This window comes from Rhynchophorus ferrugineus, unplaced genomic scaffold (genome assembly GCF_030347505.1).
Source record: "Rhynchophorus ferrugineus isolate W39M unplaced genomic scaffold, kcgeb_rfMv2 rfM3, whole genome shotgun sequence".
NCBI lineage: Eukaryota > Metazoa > Arthropoda > Insecta > Coleoptera > Curculionidae > Rhynchophorus > Rhynchophorus ferrugineus.
Genome location: NW_027472582.1, coordinates 6,068,403 through 6,077,232, shown reverse-complemented (window position 1 = coordinate 6,077,232; position 8,830 = coordinate 6,068,403). Strand labels below are relative to the sequence as shown.

At 30.9% G+C, this 8,830-nt stretch overlaps 2 protein-coding genes and 2 non-coding genes across 4 annotated transcripts in view; 3 read left to right on the top strand and 1 right to left on the bottom strand.

Annotated features, from left to right (window-relative positions):
• Positions 1-8,830, top strand: part of LOC143193783 (solute carrier family 2, facilitated glucose transporter member 8) — a 241,696-nt gene that overhangs the window by 4,811 nt on the left and 228,055 nt on the right. The window lies entirely within an intron of this gene.
• Positions 1-8,830, top strand: part of Flo2 (flotillin-2) — a 374,194-nt gene that overhangs the window by 246,062 nt on the left and 119,302 nt on the right. The gene's annotated exons all lie outside the window — the stretch shown is intronic.
• Positions 1,091-1,163, bottom strand: TRNAK-UUU (transfer RNA lysine (anticodon UUU)). The gene has a single exon. It is a non-coding gene; the product is annotated as a tRNA-Lys (tRNA).
• On the top strand, positions 5,686-5,758 carry TRNAK-UUU (transfer RNA lysine (anticodon UUU)). The gene has a single exon. It is a non-coding gene; the product is annotated as a tRNA-Lys (tRNA).

Below are 8,830 nucleotides of genomic sequence, written 5' to 3'. Positions count from 1 at the left end.
GTGGCTACATTTGCTGATAACAGTGCAAACTATTGGATACAATAGGGAAGAAATGGCCAGAAAACTGCAACAGACAAGTAATAGTATAAATAAGTGAAACCAGGCATGGAGATTTAAAGTCAATGATAATAAATCTGTGTATATTGAATTGCCCTACGACCAAACTGTACATATACCAATAGATATAAATAATACTATTAAAATATAAAAGTTGGTTCTTCCTAGATAAGTACCCAGTTTTAAGTATCTATAGAAACTGTTAAGATAGTCAGCAACGACTAGCAATAACAATTTTAAAGACTCTAAATTTACTTCTTTAAAAGGACATTCTATTGTGCTGTGTTGAATTAACTTGTAGCCATAATTGCCCTTTTGATAGTTAAAGAAAAATGATCTGTAAATATAGACAAATTATCTATTTAAACTCAGTTATCGATGTAGACTTTAATAAACGACTTACTATCTAAATTACAATTGGGAAGTGCATCTTGGTTAAGCAATGCTCTTCAATATTAAGCTCCATATCACCTGGTCTGAAATGCCAAGAGCAAGCCTTCCTGTCTCTAAGCTTAAATGGAGCTCATACTCTTATTATTATTCGCCTAACTTCCTTATGTTTTACTTTCAAAGATCTTAGATTAATATTAACACGACCATGGTGATCAATGTTTTTGTTATGTTTAAAAATTGAAAAAAAGTCCTATAAAGTCCTGTTCTGTTTTTTAAATGTTTTCAAAAAAAACAAGTAAAAATATATTGCTAGTCCAAGAATACATTTATTTCAAAATGATAATTGCAAAATTGGGCAGTTTTATTCTGACACCTGCAACGTAAAGAACATCTACTATATAAACAGCAGTTGTAGGTTAGTCATAGCCTGAAAGAATAAAACTACGCCATAAACTTGTCATAATATATTGTATAAGTACGGATACACAATCGGAATAACGAAGTTAGTTATAACGCTTTAATTTTGAGAATCTTATAATTCATTAATATAATATAATTAACAAAATGTTTTATCTCCAATAAACGCGATAAAAAATTATATTATCTATTTTTTTATTTGAAGAAAAATAAAAAAAAGTTTCGCCCGAGCAGGGACTTGAACCCTGGACCCTTGGATTAAAAGTCCAATGCTCTACCGACTGAGCTACCCGGGCCTTGTTGTTTTTGTTTGTAACAAGTTAGTAGTGATTACCTCATATATTATGTAAAATAATTATAGTATGTTTTTTTATCTTCTTTTTTATTTATACGCAAAACTACCGGTTATGCATTCTTCGGTATTTCAATTAATTAGCTTAGCGATGAATTCTTGAATGAAAAAAATAATTGGTATGAAAGATCTACTACAAAATATTCACATAGGCCATTTCATAGCTATTACTTTCACTTTTCGCCAATTGCTCTTCTATTTCATAATTGCCGGTTTACCTTGAACCATGGTATCATCAGTGTTGAGTAATAATATTTACATCATAGTATGGTGAAATACTGACTCAGTAAGTTAACATAGTATGTAAAGATTACTTTTTGTAAGGCATTTAGATGCAATTTGTATCAAAACTATGTTGTCTGCTAATTTCGGATGACGATTGAGTGACAAGAAAGAAGTTGCAGTTTAAAGCTTTGAGATCTACGTCTACTTCATAAGCGTTAATTTGCCCCGTTGCCAGTTGTTCAAAATTATACGTATATTTGTATAATATGATATAAATAGAATAAATTATCTTGAATTTATTCCAATATTACTGTTTGAGACCCAAGTTAAGATGTTCTGGTATTGTCTTCGTCCCCTATAATATAAAAATGTAATATGAAGAAACTTTTATAAACATCTTTAATTTTAAAGTAATTTTGAAAATAACAGTATGTAATTAGTTATTAATATTTGAAAACTGCAATTACAAATTAAAGTTATAGTTCTGGTAATTTATTCGTATACTTGAAGACTATAATATATAGTCTATTCAAAGTTTTTTTAGTAATGCGTCATGGATATTTGTGACGTCAAAACTATGCAAATAAATTATATTTGATAACATTTTTGTTCAATTATTTTATTTAGATTAGAATTTTTTTTTGTATGTCAATGCCAAACTGAACTAAAACTCTGAGTTGATACGGCAACATTGCACTCTTTCGACGTCGCAAATGTCCATGACGCATTACTAAAAAACTTTGAATAGACTATATATTCTAAATTTCACAAATTAACTTAAAATCTCGCTTGAAACTTAAACTGTCTATCATTTTAAGTTTATATATTATTTATTATAAGTTATTTAACTTTTTATAAACATATTTAATTCTAAAGGGAAACAAAGAAAATAAAACAATACGTAACATAACAAATATAATTTATTTATCAATATATAAGAACACAAGTATTCAGTTATCTTTACAATTATTGTAAATGCAATTATTTGTACTTCGATGTACTAAAACAGCATATATTTGCCAAATCTTCTTCACTTTCCTGTAGTCACATATTTACAGATATAACCAGGAGAATTAATTTAATATGCATAGAGTGTTAACTCAATACAAATAATTACAGAATTATTTTGCGTGGTCTCAGCAGGAAGGCGCTGATAACGTTATTTCGCTGAATTTTATTAATCGGTTTGTTTAAATTATCATTACAGGCACCTGTAAAGAACATATTTTAATAGGAAAGCATTTCATTGGTCGAGAACTTCATACGCATCACGTGACCAACATCTGACTTTTGTTTTGAGTTTTGAAGTTTGTTATTTGAAGGTTTTGGTTTTTGTTTAGATCAAGAAGTCTTCGTTTTACGTTGTGCATATTTTCTGTTTTACGTTAATTATTATGGAGTAATGTCATGGTATCTGTTACGGACATTTTAGTGAACAATTTTGAATTACCCTTCCTTCACGAACAGGTATTAGGGTAAATGCATATCCAACATTGTTTTTATCAGGTACATATAGAATTATCTATCTACTACATGTCTGTTTATATATTGTTTGTTTACAGAATATTAAAACCTACTTATGAAGATGCTAATAGTAACAAAATTCAGTTAATCTATCAAGTTGTTCGTATGAGGTCAGTGTTATGTCTCTACATAAAGAAGTCTTACAAGAAAATAATAATTAAGATAATTGGATAATTAGTAGTAATAAATACAAGTTTTAACTGTAAAATATCCCTAAAATATTTGTAATACTTTAACTTATTAGAACAATCAGTGTTCAATAATTTTATAGTAGAGCTATTGTATATTTAAATTTGATAGCCTTGTTTAGAAAATACTAGCGACCCATCCCGGCTTCGCACGGGTGCAATGCTGATACTAAATTAAATACACTACAGAAAAAATATGAACGTTGTATATAAAAACATAGCGGCTCGCTCCGACTTTGCACGGGCATAAAATATATATGCCTATGTCACTCAATGGAAACATGATTAAAATCGATCCAGTATTTTTGGTTCATTCATTACTGCCCTTGGCCTGCACGCATTAAATTTGGAGTAAAACAATTCCTCTTCCCCTATACTTACTATGAAGATTTCCTGCTATCTTTGGAATATCTAAATTCATACAATTTTTATTACATTACACATTTTTAAACGCAAATTTTAAATTTGTAATATCTCCGAAAATATTTGTTTAATTTACATGCTGTAAGGCACCATATTGATCTATATTAATTGCACACTGTATTTAAGGTACTTAATTCGATAAGGATTAATGCCGTATTGCTTAAAATAGCTTCGTAAATAAGCCATTTTCTCACGTAAAAAGTAAACAATAAAAATGGTTAATGTGGGTTATCCCTAAAAGATAAACATATACCATCGGGGACTTTTTTGTAGACCTTTTTATGGTGTACAGTACTGTAGTACATTAATTTGATCTAACTCGTAGGGTTAGGCAGCGTTTTTGCTAATTGCTAAATAAGCCTAAAAAAATAGGTTAATTTACGACATCACGTTAGAAACCTCTAAAATTAGCAATGTTGCCTTAGTATATTATGCATGTATTATACATATAAATCTTCCTCTTGAATCACTCTATATATTGAAAAAAACCGCATCAAAATCCGTTGCGTAGTTTTAAAGATTTAAGCGCACATAGGGATATAGGGACAGAAAAGGCGACTTTGTTTTATACTATGTAGTGATTTGTTACGGTGCCATCAATTAAAAATGTAATTGCTACTTTTAGGGGATTTATTACCTTAAAGAAATCTATTTTGTCTAAATTTACAAATAACTACATCTGTTTAACAAATATTAACCAAGATTGCTTAAAAATTTTTGTTGGATCTGTTAAAGGTCATGGAGGTAGAAACAGCATCCTTCACCTAGTATGTTCGAGAAATCTTTAAAAGGGTACATCATCACTTCAATTTTTCACATCAATCTCCCGGAAAAAATTGTGAAGGAGATCAACATGTTAGATAACTTATATTCTTTTTTAACGGGAGATCTAGTACCACTTGAGGTTGTTAAATCACCAGTTGAGTCTATATTTTCAGTTCCAGAGAACTTTGCTCTGAGGAAAACAAGAGTCTAATATTGTATTTTAGTCTTATTTCAGGCTATTTAACAAAACTTCTGAAAAAGAGACAACATGCAATATTTGTCTACATTCTATATTAAGTAATTCCACAGATTAAATACTCTAAAATCTAAATATCTTTAAAAAAACACATAAATTAAAAATTTGCTGCTTCAACTGTCCAATCCATAATGATTTTCAAGACCAAATTTTAAAATTTATTATAAGGTGTGATTGTATTTTTGGTATAATCAATATCAACAGGGAAGGATTTAAAGTTTACCCTCAATATATCAAGATAAGTTAGAACTCTAATAGATCCCATAAAATTGATGGCACTAAACAAATATGGGAAGGCGTTATAGAAGAATTATAGATATTTTAATTTTGCCTAGAATAGAGTTCATAATTGTTTTTTTTTTGCTTTTTGTTTATATATATTTATATTATTTACACTTATGTATATTTGTATAGGATTTTATTTTAATAAATTAATTTTAAAAATTAAATTTGATTTTCATTTAAATACTATTGGCCAATAAATGTGACGTCATAAAGTAATCAGGCGAAATGGCAGACCAATCAAAGCAAAGTATTTTCCTTATAGGTTTCTACATAACTATTTTAAACTAACCAATCAAATTCACGTTGTCAGCGCCACCAATGATTGAACAAAGCAAAACTTTACCCCATTACTTACCATTGGAGTTGCACACCCCTGATGATGTACTAAACAAACCATAGAAACAAACAATCGGTTTATACAAATTGGCCAATCAAATGCTTTTGTAAGGAAATTCAATTGAACCAATAAAAAAAGTGGTCTCAGAGCCAGCATTGGTTGGACCACGCAAGACCTTTCCTCGATTTCGCCTATTTAAGTAAAATCTCTATATATAGAGTTTAATGTGACATTCATAATATTACTATAGCAACGGTTACATTGTTTACCATTCCAATGGTTAGTATGGTAACTCAACTATGATAGATATAACAAAACGCATTGATTTCCACTAGTAAACTTGTGTTATAATATAGTAGATAAAATTTGAGGCTTTTATACGGTATAGAATAGAGAATTTTAATTGAATGTTCTTATATAGTAGTTTTTTAAGGCGATACATAGTTAAGAAAAAAGTTATAAGGCCCGGGTAGCTCAGTCGGTAGAGCATTGGACTTTTAATCCAAGGGTCCAGGGTTCAAGTCCCTGCTCGGGCGAATTTTTTTTAATTTTTTTAAATAAGAATTGATTGAAAGATAGATTATTGTATCTACAACAAACAGAAACTTATTACATGTTTAAACATCAATTATTAATTGTTATTTTTCTGATAGGAGCATCTAGATAATAGAAACAAAAGTTCAAGCCGTTTATTCGTCTTCACTCATCATAACATTAATGTACAAGTTTTGTAACCTATTTACGCAATAATGACTTATTCTGATCCCCTACTTTGATAACACAATTTATTTTCGACTCTGTCTTTAAATGCCTATGAGGCCTATAAATAAATTATAAAGGATTTACCGATGGTCTCATGATGATACTTAGTATTAACCGCATTGGATACATTTACGTACGTTCAACTATAATGGTGAGTACAGAGTTGAACGAAGCGAACGTTCGGGGTCTGCGCAAGGATTCGGCGAAAATCGCTCCGTTCGCGGTGATCGAAATCAATTCGTGGGGCGTTCGGTTCTTTTCGGTCAGTATGTATCAGCCCTGTATTTTTTTGTTTATAACCATACTTTTCACAATGACATACCAAAATAAAATGTCTTGTGAATGATTTTTCGCCGGTACGTGTAGTGTCCTTTTCCTAAAGAGCAATGTTTATTGCTGAAATAATATGGACCGTCTAATCGTTTTTAAAAGAAACTAGTGATATATCTGCTGTCTGAAGAATAACATAGGTAAGTGGCTCTTTTCTCTAACACTACTGTGTTAATGAGTTTTATTTTATATTTTAGGTCGAAGATATGGTTCTTTTTGGAAAGAAGCTAAAAGCGATTGTTGGGTATAGTGCGTTTAGTGGGTAGTTATTTTTACATGTGGATGTGTTCGTCACATTTTAAAATATTTGCTTTGTTCTATGAATTAAATAAAATTAGTTGGTAAAGTTAATATTTTCATGTTGTTAATAATTATTTTATATGAGATTATTATTAAACATCTTTTCTCTCACGAAATACCTTTTCCATATTATTTCACAAATTTTCTACTATGGAGAGTATCTATAAATGTAATTCCCTTCAATGAAAGATGAACAATTAATAATTTTTTGTAATTAACATTTGCAAAATAGAAATCAAAATTAAATATTACTTCAGATATCATAGAAAGATTCCTGCAAGTAAAATATAAATATTTGTTGTGTTTTGAATGAATATTAATCATTAATAGATATAAAACACATAATTATCATTCAAAGAAATCTTTATAGTAATGATTAAATTGCAAGGAAAAACTGGTTTATATTTTCGAAACCAAATCATTCATATTCCCGCCAATTTTTCCCACGTTCGCTCAAATTTGTTGGTCAGATCCTCGGCTCCTGGAACTCCGTTCTGTTCGTCGCCAAGCGCTGAAAGTCATTGTGGCGAACACTGGAACTAAGCAAAGTGCATGCGCACTTCGACTTTGAACCAATTTTGAAACCAATTCATCACGAATGTTCGCCGAATTCAGTTCTGCTCATGCGAATTTTCAATTTTCCTACGAAATTCTGCCCCGAATCCTCCGGTTTATACCAACCATAACAATTTTTCATTCTTACATCACTACATAGTGTTAAAAAAAGTCGCCTTTTCTGTCCCTATATCCCTATGTGCGCTTAAATCTTTAAAACTACGCAACGGATTTTGATGCGGTTTTTTTCAATAGATAGGGTGATTCAAGAGGAAGGTTTATATGTATAATACATGCATAATATACTAAGGCAACATTGCTAATTTTAGAGGTTTCTAACGTGATGTCGTAAATTAACCTATTTTTTTAGGCTTATTTAGCAATTAGCAAGAACTCTGCCTAACCCTACGAGTTAGATCAAATTAATGTACTACAGTATTGTACACCATAAAAAGGTCTACAAAAAAGTCCGCGATGGTATATGTTTATCTTTTAATGATAACCCACATTAACCATTTTTATTGTTTACTTTTTACGTGAGAAAATGGCTTATTTACGAAGCTATTTTAAGCAATACGGCATTAATCCTTATCGAATTAAGTACCTTAAATACAGTGTGCAATTAATATAGATCAATATGGTTCCTTACAGCATGTAAATTAAACAAATATTTTCGGAGATATTACAAATTTAAAATTTGCGTTTAAAAATGTGTAATGTAATAAAAATTGTATGAATTTAGATATTCCAAAGATAGCAGGAAATCTTCATAGTAAGTATAGGGGAAGAGGAATTGTTTTACTCCAAATTTAATGCGTGCAGGCCAAGGGCAGTAATGAATGAACCAAAAATACTGGATCGATTTTAATCATGTTTTCATTGAGTGACATAGGCATATATATTTTATGCCCGTGCAAAGTCGGAGCGGGCCGCTATGTTTTTATATACAACGTTCATATTTTTTCTGTAGTGTATTTAATTTAGTATCAGCATTGCACCCGTGCGAAGCCGGGGCGGGTCGCTAGTTTACTATAATCTTCAAACATATCCTGTCTTCATGTTATTTAACATTTATATTCCAATGTTCCGTAGAAATTTATAAAATTAGTGCAACAAAAGTAGAATAATTTATTAATAATCCATGCCTTATGCGCTTATTTACTGTCGTCTGAAAGACGTCAAGCTGGTTTCGAATGCATATAAGCAACCCGCCGCACGTCCTTGTTTTACTGTCGTTTATGGAACTGCACGTTTCATTATAACTTGCCTGTCTATGTCGATATGAGTTTCGTATTTATACGTTATATTAAGATTTCCTGTCAGGTTGGTTATATTCTATCTGTTACGGATGTAGGAGGGGGGTGCTTGTGGTAGATATTGCGCCTGAAATTCTTGTGTTTGTCGATGATAAAGCTTCTTCGCTGGCTCTCTAGGTTTTTTAAAGACTTCCGAAATTGATTTCGTTTACTATGAATTCAGTAATAGTTAGAGGTTCATCTCCTTGCTGTCGGCAGTGCCTGTTATCAAGATGAATACTGAGGGATGTTCGCGGCGAGCCTGCGGTATCTCCTGGATAAGTTTTCGCTGATCTTGAATCATTATAAGAACTTTGTCTGTTCCGCTATGTTGCAGTCGTAGGGTAGCACCAACTTTTTTGTGTC